General features: G+C 43.5%; 1 long non-coding RNA gene across 1 annotated transcript in view; it reads right to left on the bottom strand.

Annotated features, from left to right (window-relative positions):
- Nucleotides 1-9,662: 9,662 nt before the first annotated feature.
- LOC109283818 (uncharacterized) overlaps nt 9,663-24,721 on the bottom strand; it is a 36,327-nt gene continuing 21,268 nt past the window's right edge. The window contains exons 3-4 of the long non-coding RNA XR_002091085.2: nt 13,077-13,127; nt 9,663-10,099 (exon numbers count right to left, since the gene is read on the bottom strand). This is a non-coding gene — a long non-coding RNA (uncharacterized LOC109283818). The remainder of the gene's footprint in view (nt 10,100-13,076; nt 13,128-24,721) is intronic.

The following is a 24,721-nucleotide window of genomic DNA, read 5'->3' on the forward strand; positions in this document are numbered from 1 at the left end:
AGCTGAAGGGACTTCCAGGGGCTTCACAGCCATTCCTGGAAGGACACCCTGCCACATCCCCTTGCAGGCTAACAGAGTTCCAGCCTGCAAGGGGCTGCTTGAGGCTGGGGGCGTGGGAGGAGGGTGATCACAGGCAGGGGTTACACACATGCACATGGCAGCCAGGCATCATGGTGGAGAGCAGTTCCCACAGCTCCCTGCCAGTAAGTCTATGGTGGGGAATAGGTAGGGAATGGGGGCGGAGAGGACATAATTGAGGCATGAGGGGGTGGAGGGGGCATAGGTTAGGCATGGGGCACAGGGGAGCATGGTGATACATTGAGGGAGTATGGGTGGGCACATGGCCCCCTACATTTTTACATCTATAGTGAGGCACAAGGCTGCAGGCTGGACAGACTGGCATGGATGGAAGCTGCCTCTGTGGCTCAGTAAGTGGGAAACGGCATGGGAGGTTCGAGTGGGGTGGCAAGACTCATTGCCACTGCCATTGCCAGGATCCCTGCACCAGCTATGTTGCCAGCAGTGCAAGGAGTAATGAGCCACGCTGCCCTCACCTCCTCCTGTCACCAGCCAGTCACATGCCAGGCTGCAGCTCTACTCTGGGGGGGAAGTTGAGTGGGGGACAGTGTGCATGGCCTGAGGGGAGTGATAGTGGTGGAGACGGGCCCATGTCAGTGGGGTAGAGACACAGCTTGGTGCATGAGTGTCTGGTAGTGGGAGGAGGTGAGAGCAGCGTGGCTCCCCTTCCCGATCCATTACTCCTCATGCTGCTGGCCCCACAGCTGGCATGGAGATCCTGACAGTGGCAGTGACAGCAATTGCAAGGAGTCTTGCCACCTGACTCTGCTTTCCTGCCTGAGTCCTGGAGGTGCCTCCTGCCCATGTCAGTCCAGCCAGGCTGCAGCCCTATGTCCTGCTGTGAGTCCACAAAGCTGGAGGCCAGGTGGGTACTTACCCCCCATGCCACCTAATGCATTGCCTACGGCATCATATATGTTCAGACACCCCTGCCCTGCCCCACACACCCCCACCCTGCCCAACACACTGAGAGGCTGGGGCTTAGGGGTAAGGGACAGCAGGCTGGGGGTGAGGGGCACCAGCAGAGCTGGGGGGGGCTGTGGCTTGGGAGTGAGGGGCATCAGAGTATCAGGGCTGTTCAGCACCACAAAGTAGCATTTAAACAGTTGGAGCAGGACCCATGTCTTGGTGAGTGAAGGGAGCAGAGGGAGCTCCAATTTTCTATGATAAAAAAACCCAAAATCAAATGCCAAAATATACAGGCATTTAGAATTTATTTGATTATAATGACTGAGGCACTGGTAGGCTTCCAAATTGTTTTAAAATTATAAATATGTCAGTAAAACATTGTGTTCAACTGATACCTACAAATATAGTGGCATTTCATTTTAACTGTGGAAAAACATGGATACAGGATTTTGTAACCAGACAATTTAGGATTTTTTTTTTAAATCAAAGAATTATGGATTTTTAAACTGAGAAAGCCAGGATCCCTGGTAATTACTGACAAATTCTTTACAAAACTGCTGCAAAATATATTTTTAGTGAAAATTGATAAATGAGATTGAATTTGTTAAATGTGGTGCTTTAAGCATCTTGTCCCTCAAATAATAATTGTGTGATACAAAGCCCAGGAGGTAAAGCCATCTCAGGTAAGAATAAGATTTGCATGAAGCTGTCACAGCCTCTTCAACAGAACCATTCAACTACTGACTAACCACATCACAAAACTGTTGATTTTGTTGAGGTAAAACCAATTCACTAACAGAATTTGTCAAGTAGCTGTGAGCAACAGTTAGTTGCTGGACTTCTTAACAAATTGAAGGAAATGCTAATTTGAGCTACTTTATATTTAATTTGGGGATTTTGTGCTTCACAGATCTTTCAATGATTTCTGAATACTTGCTAAAATACATAACCAAGAGGTGGCAGCAGTCCATGCACTATTTACTGAATGTGCTTTATAGTTTATGCATCATCTTAAAATTCTTTAACATGCAAAACATTTTTTTGTATACAACAGAAAGCTGCTTTCCCCCCCCCCCCCAAACAGATGTGCTATTACAATTTATATTTTTAACTAAATGACCTTCACAGTATTAACTCACCCACCTCCAAGGACTTAGTCTGTTTGAGGGGCTTACAAAGAGACTTTCTTAAGAGTCTCACCCATCTTGAAGTTGGGAGATAAGTGTCTGGGAAATGGAAAAGGCATCGCTTGATATGATTCACAGGTTAGTGATGCTCAGGCAAATCACTGGCCCCTGTGCTCTTTGGAGAGGGTGCATAAAACCTGCCCCTCCAGCCTGATCCTCCTCTTAGTCTAGCAAGACAACCTTGTTATAGTCAAATATAGCAATATTGCTCCTCCATGTGATTTCTGGCTCTCAGGAACCTTTGTGCAAATGGCACTGAATTGCCCCAAAGGGCAGAAGTGGAACACATTGGCAGCCAGCAACTGGATCCAGAGTAGGCTGAAATGATGGGTGTTCTCTACCAGCTGAGGGTTTTTTTTTTTCCTTTGGTTTTGTGGGTCACAGAGAGGGGACAAGTTTAAACAGGAATAAGTGCTTCATGCAGATGACTCATTGGTGAGGGAAAAGAGGAAGCCTACCCAAATCTCTGGAGGCAAACCAACAGCTTTCCTTAACTAAGGAAAATGAAGCACAAATGAGGACTGCTGCAGCTGTGAACCCAGCTGAAAGTGGGGACAGTAAAACAGTTAAGGAGCAGTATGAAACTCCTACTGCTGGGTGAGTCTTTGATACATGGGCAGCAGCTGTAAGGCTGCCTATAATGGAGGACCCCCTTCAGAAGTGTCCACAAATACTTGGGAGACACCTCAGTTAATCACCTGAGTGATAACCAGGGATCCTGGTTTTCTCTGTTAAAAAATGCAAAATTGATTGCTTTGCACTATGACAAAAATCAGTCAAGTATTAAGACAGAAAAGGTCTAGCTGTGCCTCTTTTCCAGCTCTAACTCAAATTGTATGTACAAGCACACTCATGCACGCATGCACACGTATGGAAGAATCTATTAAACTCCATTTAACAGCCAAAACAAGCCTTTTCATAATAGGACACTATGATTTGCTATCTCATAGCAACTGGAGAAGTGGTAACATCAAATCAAGGGATAAGCAAAGAAGGTTTGAAAGGATTTAAGAAGACTGCATTGCAGGTTGGGAAGAAATTGGCACTTGGACCCCCCAAGAGTCAAGGCAGCTGCATCCTCGGAGGTTCACAGTTGGGCTTGGTGGTGGGGGGTTCTTATTTGGTTTGGAAAGAAGGACATGACCAGGTGATGGTTGTCATTGGCAGGCTGGGAACAGACACTTAAAATGCACCTGGGAGAAAACTGTTGTTTTTCAGATAGGTGATTTAAGTACCAGAGCACAAACAAACTTTAGGCATAAGTGAGACCTTTTTCTAGGGATGAGTGAAAGTTTGTCTGAAATGCAGAAGAAGAAAGTGTAATAGGGAGTCATGTGGGCAGAAGATTGTGAAACACAAGGACTGCAGAGCATAGGTACTCCCTAATCAAATATCATACCTCACAGATGTTGTCTAAACGCTCTGCAACTTGGGAGTGGTTATCTTTTTGGCTAATAGTGAGGAGGAAATAGCTCTCTTGGAAATTCAGCCAAGTTAAATGACAGGGCCTCTTGTGCTGGGTGTCCTGATAAAGTGTTGATGCTATAGTTTTCCAATTATTTCAGAGCTGAAGGTATACCTGGGAAAAAGTATTCTGAAAAAGGATTGAAACTCCTATTTTTGGAACAGCAAGAGGGTAACCCACCCTGCATCCCTTAACCTTAATTTAGGTTAATAAGGAGAGTAGTAGAAGCTCAGCTACTGGGTGTAGACTAGCTGTAGGAAGGAGTGGAGCAGCAAGTGTTTCCATCAAGAGGAAAAGAAGAAACCTTAAAGAGGAAATCATGACCTAGACCTTATGTGTTATTGCTCGATAGCCCTCAGCTGTACACAGTTAATGAAGTTGTCACCTAATTAAATCACATCCTTTTCACCTTGTCTGTCTTCTTGTTTAACCAGAATAATGCTTCAGAGAATTTTCTGGTTAGGTTTTGATGTCCTTCAAATAAAACAACATAAAATTTGTAGCTGAAGAGCACGATGGCTTATACAGTAGCTGAATCTTTGACTGATATGATGATAAATGCATATAACAATGCTTGCTTTCCCTGCCACTTGTCTGTCTTGACTATTTATATTGTTAAGTGTTCAGGCCAGGCACTGCCTCTCTCTGTAATGTTCCCAGCACAATGGTACATTCTAGGTGTTATGATAATATGATTTTACTATCGTTATTATAATACTATAATAATAACTATTTATGATCAGTAAGAGCTATGTGAATGTATTTTTTTCTTACCTGACTTAGAAGCATTTTAAATACATAAAAAGTTCCTATTTGTGTCTTTCATAAAGCTGTAGTATTAGAAATCACCAATATAGTTCATATTTTACATACATGCATTCTGTTGAACATGCCATATGTGATGCAACTATATAAATGTGATACTTAATGATAATCCCATACAAATGTCCCAATGTGTTTTCTATAGCATATTTATACTCTTGTTGTGTCTGGTCCAAGTTTCTTGACATTCTGAGTATCTCTTTGGGGAAATATGACATCTTGCAGTAATGCATGCCATGCATGTCAAAAAACAGTACCAATCTGCTTGTGCTACTCTGAGTTTTAAGAGTGGAAAGAGCAGGCTGTTGCCTTTCTAAACATATGCAGAAAGGCTGTGTTTACAATACCAGCTGGAGAAACCAATACTAACATAAAACTGTGTATAGGGAAAGTAAAATAAGAACAAGCAAGCAAAAATTACTCAATTTTTATGTATCAAGTAACCATCTCAAATAGGACTATAAGAATCCAGGACTGTGCCTACTCTTCTAGCTCATAGAAGTCAAAGAAGCGACGTCTGGCAGGATTTAATCTAGATCAGGGGCAGGCAATTATTTCAGGTGGAGGGCCACTCACCCAGTTTTGGCAAGCTGTCAAGAGCTGCATGGGTAGCACCCCCCCCTTCCGACAGGTGCCCCACCCCCTAGTCAGCATCTTGGGACCAATGTCCCAATGTCTTGGGACTGTCTCAGGGCCAGCACCAGTAGGGCCCAGAATGGGACACAGGCTGGCAGGGCTCTGTGGAGCTGGGCTGGGCTGCACTAACAGGGAGAGGGAGGAGCTGTCCTGGCTCCATAGAGCCCGTGCCAGCTGGGACCCTGTACCCCTCCTGCCCTGCTCTGGGCTGCACTGGCGCTAGCCCTGGCCCTGGGACATGAGTGTGAGCCCTGTTCACCCACTCACTCCCAGTGACCCCCAGCTCCATGGTATAGGTGGGGGGCAGTGTGCAGCCCCAACCCCCTGCTCCCTGGCAGGGGACGAGCTGGTAACCCAGCCCCACTACCAGTCTGGGCCTTGCACTGGCTCCATGCTCACCTGTCAGGGGTGCACACAGTGGCAGCCTCTGTGGTCCACCCGCTTGCCACACCAGGCAGTGTTTGCCACCGCAGCCTCTGGGCTGCCCAGTGTGCGAGCTCTGGGTGGGCAGCAGCAGCAAACACTGCCCAGCGCAGCAAGTGGGGGGGTGGGGCGCACAGCTGCTGCCGCCACGCACAGCCCCGACGGGTGAGCCTGGAGCCGACATGGGGCCCAGGCTGGCAGTGGGGCTGGGTTACAAGCTGGTGCTGAGTGCAGGAAGAGCGGTCCCTCGCTTGCCCCATGGCTGGGTGACTCGCAGCCTGTGCAGGTTGCCTGTGCCTGCTCAGAACAGCCCCACATGAGCTTCAAGCAGGTGCAGCAGAGAGAGCCAGCCCTGGGGCAAGGGAAGGGCTGCTTTTCCCTGGGCTCCTTCCCTGCCCTTCACCCCCCACCCTTACCTGAGTTTCCCATGCTGGTGCAGTCGAGGAGCCACATGGTCCTAGGCCAGAAGCTCCTGCTGGGGGTTCTGGCTGTGGGGGAGTGGGGAAGGGCGACCCCTGCTGTTGTGGGAGCCTGCTGGTCTTCCCCTGGGTCCTACTGCTCCTGGTTCCTGTCATTTTTGACAGGAACAAAAGACAGATTAATATTTATTTTCTAAAAATTTTAGGGGCCCCATGGGCCGGATAGAATGGCTTCGCGGGCTGTATTTTGCCACCCCTGTCCTAGATAACCTTGAAGGCTTAGGATGAGCATAGTGGCTTCTTAACCTGGCAGGGGAAATACTATGTATCTGTGTCCAAGGCAGTTTTCCTGAACTGCATCCCAGGAGAACTGCTCTTCTGGTGTGGTTCAGTACCCACTGAAGTGCAGTGGCCTTAAGATCAGTTTATGGAAATGGAAGTCTTCTCCCTTGATTGCTCTGAGTGTCTTATGGCTAGAGGCAAGCAAAAGTCAGGGGCATCTGAACCCCAAGCCTTTGGGCTTGGGCCTGCAAGTAGGATGCCCACAAAAGGTTTTGGAAACATCTGAAGCTCCAGGTATGGGTGGAGGATCTTTGCTGGTAGTAGGGCAATTTATGATTCTGGACGCTTGGATTTGAAATTAGTTTTGGCTAATGTGGCCGTGGATACAGATTACATTAAAAAAAAAAATCCATGTGAAGTTCTGAAATGTCTTGCATTGTAGGTGACTGATTTTTTTCCCCCATCTGTTGTTTATTAAATGTTTTAGTGCTTATTTTCAGTCATAGGAAAGTTTGTAGGCTATATAAATAATTATTGGAGGGGATGAAGGTAGATTAAAACCTCTTTCCTTAATTTGCATTAATAGGCAAATTGTGAAGGTGGGCATGATAGCACTAATGTTTAAAAAATGGAGGGGAATGGAGCGTGAAGGAGGATTCATAGTATTATAGTTGGGTCAGCCTGATTTCAACACCTGGAAATCTACTAAAGTAACTACATTTGTAACTATCTGGAGGAAGAGGACAATGGGGTGATCACTTGTAGCCCACAAGGATTTATCAAAATACAAATCATGTCAAATCAGCTTGATTTCCTCTCTGACAGGGGACTGGTTTGGTGGATAAGGGGAACGCAGTGATGTACCTGGACTTTAGTAAGGATTTTGACACAATGCTACAGGCTCTTTTCTCACATAAATAGTCTAGATATATAGATTAGGCTGGATAATGTGGGGGCCGAGGGGGATCCGGGAAAGGGTCAGCTGGGTTGTGGCCACAAACCCGGCACGTACAGATGGGTACTTTCGACCGCTGGAGTAGAATTAGGCACAAACGCGTACTGGTTCAAACAAAGATGGCTTTACTTACACTGTCAAAATGTACAGTGTAGGAAGAAAGTTAACTTCAAACTTCAGTTCCAGTTTAACCGAGGAGCTCTAATAAGACGAGATATCTTCAACACGAGCATGCAGGACACGGGGGTACGTCGGGGATGGTCGGCGACGGGGAGTCGTCGGCGGTTGATCAGTCCGCCACGTTCACTCTGAGATGGGCGCGGAGTTCTCCAACTTGGGTGGAAACTGCTTCAACCTTTTATATGGCTAGCGAGCCAATTGCTAGTCACCACGTAGGAACAATTTAGAACCAGCCAATAGTAACGTGTGAATTTGCATATGAGTGGCGGGAACCTTTCCATGCCCGGGTTCTCCACCGTGCCGAGAAATTCCCTCGTACAAAATCTCACCGTGCCTTCTGCTAGAAAGTTCCACTGTGCCGAGGCACTCAACCACTATGCTCTGACAGATAAAATTATCATTAACTTGGATACTTAATTGTTAGACTAACTGAAAAGAATAACTATTAATGAAACAAGTCAAACTGGCAAGAAATCTTAAAGGGGACTGTTCTGAGTAAAGTGTTATTTAACATTGTTATTAATGATGTGGGTGCAGGAATAGTGAGTTTACTGATTTCATAAAGATGGGAGGAATTGCAAATGCTTTGGAGGACCTATATCAAACCTATAACAAAATAAAATATAAGGTGTTATATGGAAGAAAGAAAAAAACAAACAAATGCACAAATATAGAATGGGGAGTAACTGGGAAGGATGTAGCATTGTGAAGAAGAACTGAAGTGAGCAATGTGCTATTGACTTTGAAAGAACGTAAATGAAGTTTGAGGTTGTAATGAGTTTAAATTATTGCAAAGTTAATTTAGATCAAATGTCTGGGGAAAAAACTTTAAGAACAGCAGGACAATGGAGAAAGCTATCTTGGGAAGTTATGGAATTTCTTTTACTGAATATTATAAATGAAAGGCTGGATATTCAATTATATATGGCATTGGTTAGGAAGAGGAAACCTTTCATTTTTTCAGGGACTAGATGGCCTTTGAAGTCCTTTCCTACCATATTGCTCTATTATTTTGGCCACTGAAAATCCCAGGAGATATATAGTTAAAAATGTGTGCATCTCTCTGATACCTTAAACCTACAGGTAAAACTTTGATCTACAGCATTTTTTTAAATCTAACCCTTCATATTTTCTGTGTAAACATCTAGACAAATTAGAGAGGTGATAAAAATGTTATTTTCTTGATTCCTGCTCTCTGTCATGGGAAAATAAGCTTTTGTCTCATATGAATCTTCTGCAACTTATTTAATATTTTGAATTGTGAATAAAATCAAGGTATGCCTCCTCCTATACAAAACAGCTTTTCTTATAACTCTCTGTATTGGGTTTATTTTTTGATGATGAATAATACCATCGTGTTTATTTCTTCTCTGAAATAAGCACATGTACTTCCTTTAAATACGAGTGACAGTTTTTGTAAATTCAATTTTTGATACACTGTTTTTATTATATACAGAATGTGCATAAATTAAGCATTTCATTTCATTTCATCTTGAGGTTCTTGAAAACTGAACAAATGCTCTGATGGGAATGATTAATATCAGAAATTAAATCCACTTGTTTTCCTTTATGAACAGCTCTGTAAAACAGTGTCTTTAACTCTATGCATCCCTGGGTAAGTTCAGACAGTCAAAAAGCCTGAGGTGGAATCAATGCAAACTATGCAGGTTTCTTTAAGCTGCATAGATAAGACCATTAATGAATACAACTCACGTTCACTCTTCTGTTGGACAAGACAGGCAGCTGCCTGCAATGGCCAAGGCCAGAAGACAGGGGGCACTCTCACACCCCCCCACCCACTGTGCAGATGCCAGCTGGGGTGGGGGGGGGGCACGGTGCAGGGTTCACTCTCCCTTTGTTCCCCTCACAGATGAGAGGTGGAGGACTGGTGAGAGAGCAGTGCTGGGACATTTGCTGCCTGGGAGAGCTGGGATATGCAGTGGGAAAGCTACCATCTCAGGGACTCCCCCGCCCAATCTGCTGTGCAGACCTGGCTTGGCGGCACCAGGGCTGGGCCAGGGGCCCGTTCCCCACCTCCCCGTTCCCCACCTCCCCGTTCCCCACCACTTGTTCACCCCGTGCTGCTGCTGGTTGGGCTGGGGAGGAGAGGCTTTTCTATCTCAGTTCTGTGACAGTCTGAGGGTGGGGCTGCCTATCTCAGCCAGAGCAGAAGAGCTGGGGTGGAGGCAATCCTGCCTTGAAGGGGTTAGCAGGGAGCCACAATGCATCCTGGGATGCAACCTAAATTGTGTCTGGATGGTGTACACACTGTGCATGCAGTACGTTGAAAACAAGCGGAATTTTTATCAGGGGACAAGGCAATATGCCATGTTTATTGTGTAAGTACAAATACATTAAAACCTCACATTCACACACACACACACTTCTGCCAATGCTAAGATGTTACCAGTCTTTTAGTTGCTCAAGTCAGCTTAGCGCCCAGCTAAGCTAAACACGAGAAGGGAGCCAGGCCTCTGTCAGACATGTACCGATGTTCCATCATTGTTGTACAGAAGTACCCAAAGCTTCTTTATTCTTGCCCATATTTTATAGTAGTTGTTTCCCCATGTATGTCTATGGGTCTCACTATGTCATGGTGTTTACATGCCAGCTGCACTCCTTCAGTTCCTGCAGTTAAATCATGTATGGTTTGTTCAGACCCACTGTTCCTGTTTTGGTTAGGCTTATCATTCCTATTTTGGGTGGATTCTTCTTTGTTTTGGGTTTTATCTGCAATCTTCAGCTGTTAGAACAGGAGGTTACTTCAAACTTTGGTCATTAAAACTTTGAACTTTGAAACAAAAGGTTCTCTCTCACTTTTCTTCCCATGCATACCATATTTCCTTTCACATGCATACCATATTTAAACAGAAAAACAACAAAATGGCATCACACTTAAGCCAAGCAATATAAAAATAAAATGGTGTCTAGCTTAGGTTAAGTCATACAAAAGCCAAGCTAAGTAATACAACAATAAAATGGATATAATCAAAGTAAAAAGGGTACAAATTAGTTTTACCTTAAGCAAAGTAATACAAAAGTAAAATGGTTACAAGTTAATTTAAAAGAAAATCAGTCCAGACCTGGCATGGAGGGAATCTAGAACAGGAATTTGATAGATTGGTTTAACTTAAAGCAATTGAATCTAGTACTGCATCCATCCAGGTCTATCTTAAACCAGATCCCACCATTTTGAAACTGGTCTGTGTATACTGAACTTCTGTTCTGTTACTAATTTAGACCAGTTTCTGGTCACTTATACCACTTTATATGTAATTTCTGTCCCTAGTCCCTGTGTTTTCTGTCCACAGTCTTTTTCCCTCTTTTTCTTTCAACCGCTGCTTGCTTTTCAACACCATCCCCTTTCCTAATATCATTTTAAAAGCGTGAAACAGGTAATCCTCAATGCATAGTGCTAAACCACATTACTGGTAGGATGAAATTTTATTTAAAGATTCTGTGGTATTTAACAGGAGAAGTTAGAACTGTCATAAACATTCTTCAGTGGTCTTATTCAGAGGAGCTGTCTTTCTCTCCAGCAAAAGGCAGTAGGTGAGCAACACCTTTGAAAACGATTCTCCTTAGGTACATACTGGACACCTAGCAACTCAGTGGTAGGTAGCTGGAAAGTGCTAGAGAAGATGTCAGAGAGGATCACTTGGACCATATGCCAGGTGTGAAATAACTAGCTTTTTTGGAACCAGAAATTCATCTCCCAGCAGGGAGAATTCAAGCCTCTCTCTTTCTGAGGTAGATAAACTAAATGCTGTTTGGTTACTCTGTGTGGAGCCTTTTATGTGAGAATTTAAAAACAGAGGACTCTCTTTTTGTATTTATGTTAAAAATTCTATGGCACTGCTCCTAAGAATAAAAAAAAAGTCCTTAGCCAGAGTTTTACAGAAAAAATAAGTAGCACATCTCTCTTTTTTCATCTCACATATAAATGAATGATTGTATAAATACATGAGAAAAATATTATTATTTAAAAGATTTGTCCATGTCTATGAGAAGGAGTGCAAAGTTGGAAAGAAGCTACAGCCAAGATAGAAAAGTGAAAACCTCAAGCTTGGCAGCTTTGGTTTTCATTTTGTTTTGCTTTGCTATTAAAATGACCACAGACCAATTAGAGTCATTGCTTTCATGTGGAGTATTTGGCCTGATATTAATTGCACTTAAAGTTCATACCCTATAAGCTACAAACAGAATATTTAGGCGTTACAACCCACTGATCAAAATAGAAGCATTGTCAGCGTGATTTCAGTTTTTTAGCCTCTTCATAGATAACATCCCTGAAACTGAAAAATATGGTAAAATACTGGATCAAAGAAACTTGGGTTTTTTTCCCCTCCTCCCTACCCTGGACTTTTATAAATCTTCCTGTTCAGATAGAAAGAGCACCAGGAAAAGAAACTTTAAAGAATGAATAGATAAAATGACAGATATCTATACCTTTTATCACAAAAACAGTAAATATTGTTAAATGCTCTGTCAAAACAGGGTACACCGAGTAACTGGTGCTAAACCTGGGGGTCTGGGAAAGAGAAATATCAATGAACAAAATGTCAGGAGTAGACAAAGATGGTATTTCAAGCAGGATATTAGGCAATACATACTTTTGATTTCAAAACAAAATGAAGGTATAGACAATATTGGAAAGAATTAACATTCAGCTGCCACATTTTCAGGAGTCTTTTGAACTTTAATTTGCTTTGAATTTCTGTTTTTATAAAAGAATGTCTTTATTCATGAGAACAGCTATTTGTATACATGCTTACTTTCTGGTGTGCATGTGGAGTAAGTTCAGAAAGCAATGCTTAGCTGAGGTCACTAAGTTGGACAGACCCACGAAAGGGAGAAGAATGCTTTGCCCCTGCTCAAGATCCTAATGGGTTTCCATAGCTATTTCAGAGAAGTTACTGTATTGTAATGATTGGGTTGACTCCCAAAGATTCATCCAGGCAATGATCCAGGTAGTAATGGATTTTTTTTTCCTTGGCTAAGCACTAACTTGTGTTATGTTTCACTACCAATGGCAAACTTAATTGTTGCTCAGCTCAGCTCTTTTTCAGAGCCAAATTAAGGCCCCGATCCTGCAAAATCCATGACAATTATTGACACAAAGTAATACCCAAAAGTTTTGCAAAATAATTTGTTTGTCAAATAGCTTCATAACTTATTTGTTTATGCTTATTAACAGTACCTGTAATGTATTTGTACAAGAGTATAACCCAACTCCCTAAAAACTAGTGATGTGATCACCTGTTTAAATTCTCTAGATACACACTTGTGGCCATTACTCCAGAATAAGATAAATTAAGATATTTCATAAAGCATAAGAATCATAAAGGAAATAACAGGAAACTCCCTGTACTTACAGTATCTGCCAGGCCTGCTACCAATCCCAAAATAATTTTTCAGGAACTGACAATAGATACAGCATAATTTTCCACTGGAAAAATACATATTCTATATATGAACAATAACTTTCAGCAGGACACCAATCCTGCAAACACTTATACTGAACCTTAATTTTATTCTTGTAAATTATGTTAAGAACCTCTGTACTATGCTTTGTGGTTCATATCCTAGAATTTTAGCTTACCTTTGAGGAAAAATTAGATCTAGGGCATATGGGGTGTTTCACTGATTATGATGAATAAATCACTCCCAGGAGGAAATATGGCCATGTTCATAATGTTTTAATATAGGTCTTTGCATACCTTAAAAGGAAAGAACTCATCCTCCAGTGAGTGGTTGTATATAATAAACATCTGTAAAAATATCAAAGCAAGATTTGACTGAAATTTGCCATGAAACAGTAAACCTTAAAATGAAGAATAAAAACAAATCAAGCTTATAATTTATCTTTTTTAAAAATACTGTTTGTACTTAGTTATAAGATATACAATATAAATCAGACATAAAAGGCTTCTAAATACCGAGTTAAGATTATGGCATTATTTAATTACATTAATCTTATTACCTGCAAGTATTTTTATTTTTCTTTTGCTAAACAATCAGAGAAAAGATTATGTTTTTAATTATATAGTACTTCACTTTGAATTAGGTTCATTAACATCTGTGAACTTCCTCTATTGTACAACAATGTAATACAACAGAGAGTTGCTCTCAGTGTCTCTTAGAGTCCTTTCAAGGAAGGATTAATTTAACTTATTAACATTTATTATGTATATTGCTGTTGAATGCAAAACATGCCAGATACTTTACAAACAAAGAAAGAAAGGTCTGTCCCAAATATTTTAAGAAGTGTACAATAGATAAATGAAACTTGAAAAATTCCACATGAATAATTAAGGAAAGACATAAAATCTTAACAAAGCTGAGACTTATATCTGACCATGGACATGTGTGTGCATGTGCGTGTGTGTGTATATATATATATATATATAATTAAGTGTGTATATATAATATAAAATACAAGTAATTTGTTTGTCTTATTAAGGTTAAATGTTATAAGAATTGGGAGACAGTTACTGTGGTAAGAGTTACTAGGCTTGTTGCTGGAGACAGGAATGGTGGGAAAAGATTGGGCAAGTAAGGAAGTCATTTTTAAACTTGCAGGGGCTTAATACACATGCTGGTGAGGTGTTTTAATTAGAGCAGCATTCTAGGAACTGCTCTAATTAAAATGCTTCCCCGCCCCCCATGCCTGAGCACGTGTATAGGCAGCCAAGGAGTAGAATGAGTTGATTATTATTTGCAGGTGAACTGAAGACCTATTATTTACTCTTTATGTGCATTCACAACTGTAGTATTATAAATGTTGAACAAATTTTTAATTTGCTCTATGGACATGATATTGAAGCAAAAGCAGGTAAAAGAGTAATGAATTTCAAAATATTTTTTTTTGGTAAATCACAAGGAAAATTATTAGAGGACTGAGTGAAGTCTAACTCTTCATCTCAAGTGCATTTACATCTACATCTGAACTGCAGTGATGTTATATAAAACTGTTTCATGTGAGATTATATGTGCCTCAATAAAATTATGTTCTATAGGCATAAAGCATCTCATGAATGTTCAAGAATCAAAATAATGAAAAAAGCACAATAAAGTTATTTGTTATTGAACTGAATTCTTCCTTTAGTTCTAGAGGGGAGAAGAAGTTTGTAGTAGTATTATTAACTTTTGAGACTTAACTAATCACATATGAAGTTTATAAATTTCATATAATGTCATATGCTATAGGCCCCCTCTGCATGTTTGTAACAAGTGGGCATCCCAGGGATGGTCTCAAACATAGGCCTGCCCACTTGTCTTTGGTAACTGCCCAGCTCCTCATCTGCCACACCTTGATGTTAATAATTACAAAGATGTTACTCAGGCAGGAGGCTGCCCATTTATCTGCCCTGGTGACAAGGGCCTGTCCACTACTCTGACCACCCCTTATTCATGTCTCATGCCTCACAGATGTTTCTCAGCCTAACACCTGGTCTTATCAACTCCTTAATATAGACTCAGGGTCCTTTAATCCCACAATGGGTCCTGGGCCTCTCAATGGGCTCCAAGCCCCATCTCTGGGCCTATAAGTCCCATCCCCAGGCTCCAAACATCTCACATCAGGACTAGGGCTCCAAGCCCCATCCCACTATACTCACTGCATCAGACCCTCACCTGGGAGCTACCCTCCTAGCTCCAAAAGGCTCAGGGCCCCACACCCCTGTAACCTTACACCCGGCTCTCTTGTGGCCTCAGACTCATCTACAAGCCTGGGTGCTGCCACAGCTCCCTCCACCTGGCCTGGACTCTGCCTCAGCACTCACAGTGAGCCTGGACTCCCCCTGTCCAGATCTCACTGTCCACCAGGGATGTGGGGACTGGGGTTTTCAGGTGCCCCTAGACATCTTTCCCCAGGGAGGTAACTGGCCTGCTATTTCTGGGGGACTGTCCCACCCACCATGGGCAGCCCCACCAGACCACCCTATCCCAGCAGGGTGCAGTTTCCAGTCATGCCCAGGACCAGGAGCCTCCCACCACCCCAATAGTTCCTCCCTTACTTCCAAGTCATACTGAGCTGGTGGTGGCTCCTGGCAGCAGACTGCTGCCCTGGTGTTCAGGGTCTGGCCCTTATATACAACAGTGGGCTCTCTTCCCTAATCAGGCACCCCTGTCTAATTGGGGCTGTGAGCAGCTGCAGACTGCCTTGCTGCTGCTGCTCAGTCCCCTGCAAGTAACAGAGCTCCCTGTGCTCTGTTACAATGTTACAGATACTGTGCAATTAACTGGTTAATTGTGCAATTACCTTAAGACCAGCTACATGTGAAAAATAGCTATCACACAATAAAATACTCTAACCAGCTATAAAGTTAGACCTCAAAAATGTTTAGTAACTTTTTAGCTGGGTGCTGTCAAGCTTTAATTTTCATGCGCAGCACGTTCTTCCCTGTGGCCAGGAGCTCCATCAGCAGACAGGGCTCTCAGTCACAAGGGTACACCTTGCCCGGCAAAAAAATCCTGAACCCTGGTGTGGCCCCAAAGGCTGGAGTGGGGGATGAAACCCCCAGCCCACATGGTGCCCTTGGTTCAGCTCCTCACCCATAGTGGGAACTGAGAGTCCTGGCAGTCACAGGGCTCTCAGTCTTGACTACACATGAGGCACAGCTGGGACTGGGAGCCCCATCAGTTGTGGGGGTCTCTTGGCCCTGGCTGCATGTAGCCTCCACAGCTGGTATCCCCCTCAGCAAAAGCACAATTGAATCCATGTGCAATCTGACAATCACACCTCCTGCCTTACATGTGTAGCATGGCAGGAGGCACAACTGTGGGGAGCATGCATTAGATCCAATTGTGCCTTTACCTGAATGTGTAGAGGGGGCCCTGGAGTTTGAACACTGAACCAGGTATATTTAGAGTAATCTATCACCCATTCATTATCCTCCCTAGCATCCACCATCATTGGGTTAGAGATGTCAGAAGTCATTGTTTTAGCAAGGGTGAATGATGCTTATATACCACACATAAGTGTCATACAAGTACTAGCATTCAAAACAAACAGAAGAGAGAGAATCATGCAAACATTCTGAAGTTGTTTAGTAGGCTTAAACAAATACATACTACTATTTTAGAGAGACGTCACTTCAACGTCCTCTAGATGGATATTTTACAAACATGCATAAAATACTGTCCTCCATTTTTGATTTGCATATAAATAGCATGGAGATTACAATAACTATATGTACACATGTCACTAATAAATAACACTGCATTAGAAAATAAATTATGTTTACTAGAGCAGCTAGAATATGGTTTGAAAGCACATTTTTTGAAAATCCAAATTTTGTTTTCCTTTCACTGACTCTTCTAGCTCCACCCTGTCTTCCCCCAAGGATGGCTATATGAGTATTAGACAATGTTTCACTGATTTAGGAGGGTTGAGGTAAATGAGGGAAATTTACCATATTATTGATAGTAAGTTCATTGAGGAAAAAGTCTGAAAGCTATCCAGAAGAAAGGAAGATTGATTAGATGGTTTAACTGTCAGTTTCTGAGTTTGCATTTGGAGTGTCAAAGATATTTTGTCTGTTTGTTTCAAATATACTTGTTCTTTTTCGATACACAAACAGAATCTGGGAGACTAAGAAGTATAGAAATGAGAAGAAATAATGTTCTAATCAAAAGAATGGAGGCAACAAGAACAATTACTGGATCGACAATTTAGAAAGTTTCATATTCTATTCATGGTTTCTGAACAAAAACAATCAGTCTGTAACAAGAAAGAAATGTTATGATAGTAGAAATAGTTGATGAGTCATAAAAGATAAAAACCAAATATTTAGCACTATCTGTCTAATCCATTAGTAATTATTTTGAGCTGATTGAAAAATGTAAAACTTATTTTTTAACAAAAAAACTAATCTTTTTTTTTGTTTTTTTTTAAAGAAATCATCCCCCTATGTCATGGTAAAAAACAAAAAATCCTACAAATTTATCTTCAAAAATATTTGAGAAAATTGTTTTAATTTGGAAATACACACATTTCGGAAGTCTTTAAAAAATACCTTCATAGTGGCTGGCCTTGTGTAAGGACTACATTTTATCCATCAAGACTCCCATTTCTGTTCTGACAACTGTTCTAATGCTAGTCATGTTCTAGTCTTTTATTTGGAAGTTCTTTAAAGTTACTTATAGAGTTCCTTTTTACCTTTCTTTGATCACCCAAAAATGAGCTCAAATATTTCCAAAACAAGCAACACATTTTCTTTTCCAAAAGAACCTTCAGTCTTCACTGACAGAGGACACATGCAATTAAAGCTGAATAACAAACACCAGTTAATACAACTCAAGTATGCTGTTGCACCTTTTTTTGCAAGAAGACCACACTTTTGGCTCATATTCAATGTATTTCATACTTCAAAGATGGACATGGCAGGGTGGGGGTCCTTTTCTTCAGTACTACAGCTTAACCAGTCATTCCCCAGTCTGTATATATGCATGCAATTATGCTGGCCCAAGAGCAGGATGTTGCACTTTTCCTTTCTGAATTTCATCAATTGTGCTCTAATCCTTCAGTATTAATTGCACTAGAAATATGCACTGAAAGGATTTTGAATATTGTTTACATGAAGAAATAGTCCCTCATGGCTAATAATTTGGCATGAGTGCTGCCAGAAGCTTTCGGAGAGTATTTCCAGAAGGGGTAGCATGGCAAAGTAAGAGCTGAATCACAGGGTATGCAGAAAAGCATTTCATCTGCCTTGCATCTGCGTATTACATTTTATCATTAGAGGTGCTAGGAACAAGAATGATCTGTGTTGAAAGGGCAATCAATACTAGGCTATTTAATTTTATTGTCATAAACAGGATAGATTCCCATGCAATTTAGATTTATTGTGAACCAGTTGCTGCTTGCTTCCCGAAGTAAATGATCGGGTTATTTTTTCTCTCTTTACCTCCCTATATTGTGTGATAAAGAGCTCATGATGGCATCCAGCATTGTTTCCCTAAAGTTGCATCAACTGGCAGTACAACACACAGAGCTACTGCAAACCTATTCCATGTAGGAATTAAACAGGCTTTATGTATTTTGGTGAAACTATGTTAATCTCTCTTAAACATAGCTCCTATTAAAACAGTTTTCTAACATGATTTTGTCGATCAGTGTGAATGGATTCCTTTGGCATCAGAAAAGACAGCTTTGCCTTTTTTGGTTCATTACATATAGGACAGCTAAATTATGTTGTTTTATTTCAGTCACCCCTAGTGCAGGGACATTTTTAATGAAAACACATACCAACAATTTCAGCTGAATCAATATCAAGAAAGTATCTGGCTATAGTAACTGCAATAAAATTCTCTCTCCACAGTTAACATGTTGAGCTGAAGATATGATTGGTCATAGCACACATAGCATAACAGATAGGCCCCTGTCAAAAGGGCCAATCTGTGTCTGTTCCACAAGTGGTGAATTAATAAAGCATACAAGGGGACAGTAGCATGGTAAAAGTTAAATGGGTAAACTCAGGAAAAGTTAAACGGTTAACCTCTCAGGTTTATGAATATGATCTTGAATTGACCATGAGACAGATTTGCTCATAGCTTGTGGAATTTATTGAGTAAACAATATCCTTCCTGAATTACTGAATTTGCAAAGAATCAATTCAATGTAATTAGCCAGTTAAAGCCTGTGATGCTCATTGTCACAGCTGGTTTAAGGAGCTGTTGAGAGCAGCTTTGATTATGGCTCTAAAACAAGTCACTCATGGTATTTTATATTCTTTGAGAATGCTTTACACCTGCAAATGGATGCTTTCTACAAAATATAGAATGTATGTAAATACAGAGTCTGATTAAATAAAATGTGACAAGATGAAAATATTGGGACAGGGAATGTGGTTATAAATGAGCAGGGGGACTGAACATCTTTCTCATAATATGGCTAAAATTGTATAAAAAAATTAAATGCAAAAATTCATTGATTTGAATAATATGAAGGCCCAGGAATGATTAAAATGATACATTAACCTAAACCATGATCCTGCAGGCAATGAAGCATGTCAATAACTATATGAGAGTGAATTTGGTGGAACTGCTGTGACATGTCAAGTGGCTCACAAGCCTAGGTATCTGGGGTCCAGGGTTCAGCAAGTTATTTCCAGGAAGTTGGTAGGGGCTTGAATCAGTATGCATGCGTTGGTATTTAAAAAATGTTACTTTTCAATGTCTTCCCAAAGTAAATATTTGTGTACTTTTTTCCCTCCATCTCTCTCCTTGTTATTATTTAACTACTTAGATTAGATTCTTTTCTGAATTGACACACACAACTTTCATTGAGTTTAGTGGCAGCTTGCCAAGGGACTTGCCAGGGGCAGAATTTTGCCTTTTCCCTCTTGCCTGCTTGCTTCAAGGATATCGCAAGTCAATGAGGACATGACAGTTTGTAGATTATTGGAAACCCCAAAAGTGGAAAAGCCAACCTGATTTAGAAGTAGAATTTTCTATCTTCTATATCGTCCATTCCCATGTATGAACTTTAAGACTTAAGTATTTAAACTTTAAAAATATTGAGCAACTTGATAATTTCACAAATTTAAAAAGTATTCATATTTTTTTAAAATATCATTTGAAATAGCATTCATTAAAGGTTGTGATGTGTAGAACAACAAATAAAAAAAATCCAAATAAGCCAATGTTATGTAAACCCTTCTATATCATTTGCTTTCCTAGCTTATATGCATGTTGGATTTCATGCTGGGCTTAATTTTTGTAGTTTTTTCCTACAATCTCTTTAGGGCTTGCTCATAATTAATTTGCTGAATGTCCCTTAATTTTAGACAATATGAGCATGTAATTAGTGGTGTTCAATTAGGTAACTGAGGAACAAAATGTGGGCTGCTCTGAAACTATTGTTACCTGTGGAGTTTTCCTCCAGATTCTAAATATCTGCTTTTGTAACCCACTAAACTGAAACCAAAGGGCACTTTTACATGTGATCCACAGTGGGGGGAGGGATTTTTTATATAGGACACTTTTAGATTGATTACAAACTGAAACCATAGGGCACTTTTACATTGATACAAGGCACTTTGAGTGGCTATTGGAGCTGATTTAATTAAAGCACCACCGCGTCTCTTGTATTAATGTCTCCAGGCTTCAAAATGGCAGTGGGGATGCTTTAATGAAAGCTCATTTAACGAGCTTTATTTCAAGTGACCCACTGCCATTTTGAAGTGCGGGGACACTGATACAAGAGACAAGAGAGGCTGCTGGAGCGCAGTAATTACCACGTCCCCACAGGCTTGATTAATTGAGTCTGCTCTGACGAACTGTAATTAAAGTGTGTCAGAGCACCCTGCATGCTCATGCACCCATAGTTATTGAAGGGAGCAATACATGATTTAATAGCATACCCTTTTCACAAGCCTGTGATTATAGTAAAGGGGGAAAATAAACAAGTCTGAGCCACGTTTGCTTCTTCTGCATAAGTAACAGTATGTGCAAAAGGCAATAACTTGAAAGTCTGTCCTGAGCATGTACCATCCCAACAGCAGTCATAAAGATTGAATTATCACAGCCACAATTCCTCCCTTACTGCCTAGGGAGGAGAAATTACTTCATTTACTTCTGTGGAGCAGCCTACTGCTGCCTCAGCAGCTCTGGCTAATGAGTGGGTATAGCCAGAGCTCCTTTCATTCACTGCTTTTCAACTCCCAATTGATCACAACAGGATGTATTAGGCCAGCAACTTCTGTGCTTTTCCTATCATCACAATCACATTCTTAGCAGTATGAGACAATCTTAGTCCTTTGTGTGGCCATGTTAGGGAAAAAATGTAGCCTTAAATGAGGTGCTAATAACAGTATTAATTTATTATTTCTTCTAAACCATAATAATTTGAGCTATCTATAGAAGGAAGTACCCTTCCAAGATACCCTTCCAACTATAGAAGAAAGTACCCCTCCAAGATAAATGTAAGGGTGTTGTTAGATGATACATGTCCTATGCAATAGATGTTCTTAAAATGGCAGTCTTTGCATGTTAAGGCAGGAAAATAATGCTGTGCGCCCTCTGAGCACCTCAAAATTATGCCTTTATGGGTGAACATTATCTCTAGTTGGTGTCAGGCAGCCTGTGTTGCAGTAATGTCAGTCTGCTTCATGGGGCCAATACCAGGAATCTGCTCCTCCAGTATTCCCAAGGTGCACTGCTTCCAGTCCCCCCCCCGCCACAAACTAACCCAGGGAGAGCCATGTAGCCAAAAGAGGGAGCCATGGGACAGTGAGCCACTGAAGAGCTGGGCAGCCACAGAGCAGACATGCCAACTCCAACCCCACCCTGCCTGCCACCCGTCTAGCTTGAATTCAGAGCTATATATGTTAGAGAGGGTATTAACCCTTAAAGTGCAACTGTTCACAGCACATGCTAATTTTAATACTGCCTAACATTCCTTAGAGTTAGCACATGTGAATTGTAATATGTAACAACACCCCAACAGATATGTAGGTTATGTTCTTTTATATAAATTCAATGAGCATTGAAAAATGAAAAGCTGAGTTTTACTTTCTATTTATAATAGAAGTATACATATGGAATAAAAAATAGTGAGAACATGTTTTATTATTTGAGTATATGTGGGGGGGTTTCTCTTGTTCCCTCTCCCCACCAAACCCCCCTGCCACATTGATTTAAAGTTTCCTCACAAAATACAATTCCTTCAGCTTGATCTAAACCCCAAGCAGAGTAGATAACCTGGAATATAACTTCAGCAAATGGAAAAGTACTTATCAACTTCACTTTTTCAGTGAAAACTGTTATGCCAGATGTCTCAGCCACTAACAAGGGTATTAAAATACCTGCTCTCACTCTAAATGTCCACAATTCAGCACTACATCAATCATGCACAACTCCAGCTTGAAGAGCTAAAGGGGGAACATGTGAAACTACAAAAGGACCGTGTAGATTTCTGAGATGCCAGTGATTTACTCTACATCACAAAGGAATTTAAAGAGCCATTTTAGTGAGTTTGGACAACCCTCTTACAGACAGGGAATATACTTTTGTATTATTGTTTGATTCATCTATTAAGTTAGCTATGTGCAGGAAGCGTTCTTTCTTTCTTTTTTTTTCTTTCTTTCAAGATGGCCGCCGACAGCTGAAGCCCTTCTAAGCTCCTCCAGCTCAGGTGCTTTCAGCTCGTTGCCTCGCACTCCCTGCCCCCCTTTTCCTGTCCCCCCCCAAAAAAAACCCTTGCCTCTCCCCACCCTGTCCCTGAGGACCCCCTCCCTGCCCCTTCCCCCCACTTTATGAGCCTTTTCCCCTGGGCTCTGGCAGCCTCGTTTGCCTCTGCCCCTCCCCCACCCCCGCCTGAGTTCTCCCTGTGATTCCTGCTGCCTCCCTCCCCCAGGGCCCCTTCCCTTGGTCCCTGCCATCTCCCCCTGCCTTGGGGCTTGCCCTGAGCCCCTGCGGGGTTGCTCTGCCCCCCCTCAGGCCGATTTTGGGGCGTTTTCAGCCCCCTCCCAGTCCCGGTCCCCCTGTCAGCCTGAGGCTTTTTTTTTTTTTTTTTTTTGCTGCGCTTCACAGTTTAACCCTGTCCTGGCGAGGAATGGCGGCTCCTACGCCTGGCAGCTGGCATGAGGATGTCTCTCGGGACCTCCCACTGTCTCATGGCCTGAGGGTTCATGCCCCTGTCCATGTGGGGCTCGAGACTTGCGTGGAGGCTCTGGCCGCCCTCCTGGGATGGGACTCAGGCAGTGAGGGTGGTGATTTCCAACGTCCCACCGCACGTTTCCGATCGGGAGCTGGCCAGGGGACTCGAGGCCTATGGGGTTCCTGCGAGTCCTTTTCGCCGCCTGCCGATGGGAAACAAGAACCCTCAGGGCAAGCACGTCCTGTCCTTTCGGAGGCAGGTCTTCATGCTCCTCAAGGAGGGCCCCCAGTCGCTGCCTCGCTCCCTGAGCCTCACGCTCGAGGGGCGGCGGTTTATTATCTATTTATCTGTGGGAGAGACCACGTGCTTCAAGTGCGGGGGCTCCTCCCACCTGGCCGCGCAGTGCCCTCGGAGCAAGGCGGCCGGACCATCGCCGCCTGCGGCAGCGCCGACAGACGGCGCGTCGACCTCTGGGGCACGCGGCAGGCCCAGGGAGGCTGGGAGCTCTTCCTCCCGACCTCCTTCCCCCCCCATTCCATCTCAGGGGACCGGGGTCTCCAGCGGGAAGCCATCGTCCAGCCGAGGGGCTGGTGCTACTACCGTGGCCCCACCGCCCCCTCCCCCGTCTGTGGCGCCCCCTGCCCTCGGTGCGGCAGCCCCACCAGGTGGAGAGGCGGACGCCTCCCCTTGCCCCCTGCCTGCCCCGGCCGAAGTGGCTGGGGTGGCCGGGGACTGCGGTGCTGGAGCCTCATCGGATGATGGGGCTCGGGCATCCTCCCTACCACCTGAAAAAGAGAGGGAGATGAGGGGGGCCTCTCAGGACACCCCATCCCTGACAGACCCCTCCTCGGCCAGTGCCGAGGACCCCCCCACTACAGAGCCGGACCCCGTTCCGGCCGCCACACCACCCGCCCCGTCGGATGTAGCCACCGACGAGGCAGACTTAGCGGGTGGGGGGGAGGGGCCGTCAGGGGTCCCCCTCCCCTCGCCTGTCCCCCAGCCTCCGGAGTCAGGCGGCAGCAGGGATAGTGGCGAATGTCTCTCTTCCGGTGGCCTGGCCCCGGGGGTGGCGGGAGAGCCCGCTGCCCCTTTGGTCACGCCCCAGCCTACCGGAGCAGATGGGGACGTTAGCGAGATGGAGATCCAGCTCTCGGAGTCTCGCAAGAGACGTCGTGAGCGGGATGGCCCCTCCCCCCCCAAGAAGACAGGGAATGTCCTCACGGAGCCGGTCCTCGACTCGGACGACGAGAGGCGGCTGATGTGCCTGGACATCGAGGGGGTCGACGCTGCAGTTGCGGGCGAGCTCCCGCCGGGGGTGCGGCCTCGCCGCTCTTCCGTGGGCAACATCCACCCCAAGCTGGCGGAGCCCCCCTGGGTCTCTCCTGACTATGGGGGACTCCTGTCCTTGCTGAAGCTAACCAAGGGGCAGAAAAATGTAGCGGGGCACATCACCCAGTGGTGTGCGGACCCCAAAGTGTTTGTCAAGGCTGCCAGAGCGGCAGTCAAGCTCATGAAGCAAGATCGGGGCACACGTCAGATGGCCTACCGTCTGGACAAGCTTGCCCAGAGGGTGAGAGTGGAGTGGGGCCTGGGCGGGTCCCTCGACTAGAGTAGGGCACGGTAGGCCTTCCCTGACCCGTCTGTATTGCCTTGCTCTGCTCTTGGGTGCTCGCTCTTCCACCCGCACTCTGCTTTGCTCCTCCTCTCCCACACCCACCCCCATGGCAGCCACAACCATTGGCACCTTCAACGTCAACGGCT

This window comes from Alligator mississippiensis, chromosome 3 (assembly GCF_030867095.1).
Source record: "Alligator mississippiensis isolate rAllMis1 chromosome 3, rAllMis1, whole genome shotgun sequence".
In the NCBI taxonomy this organism is placed as follows: domain Eukaryota; kingdom Metazoa; phylum Chordata; order Crocodylia; family Alligatoridae; genus Alligator; species Alligator mississippiensis.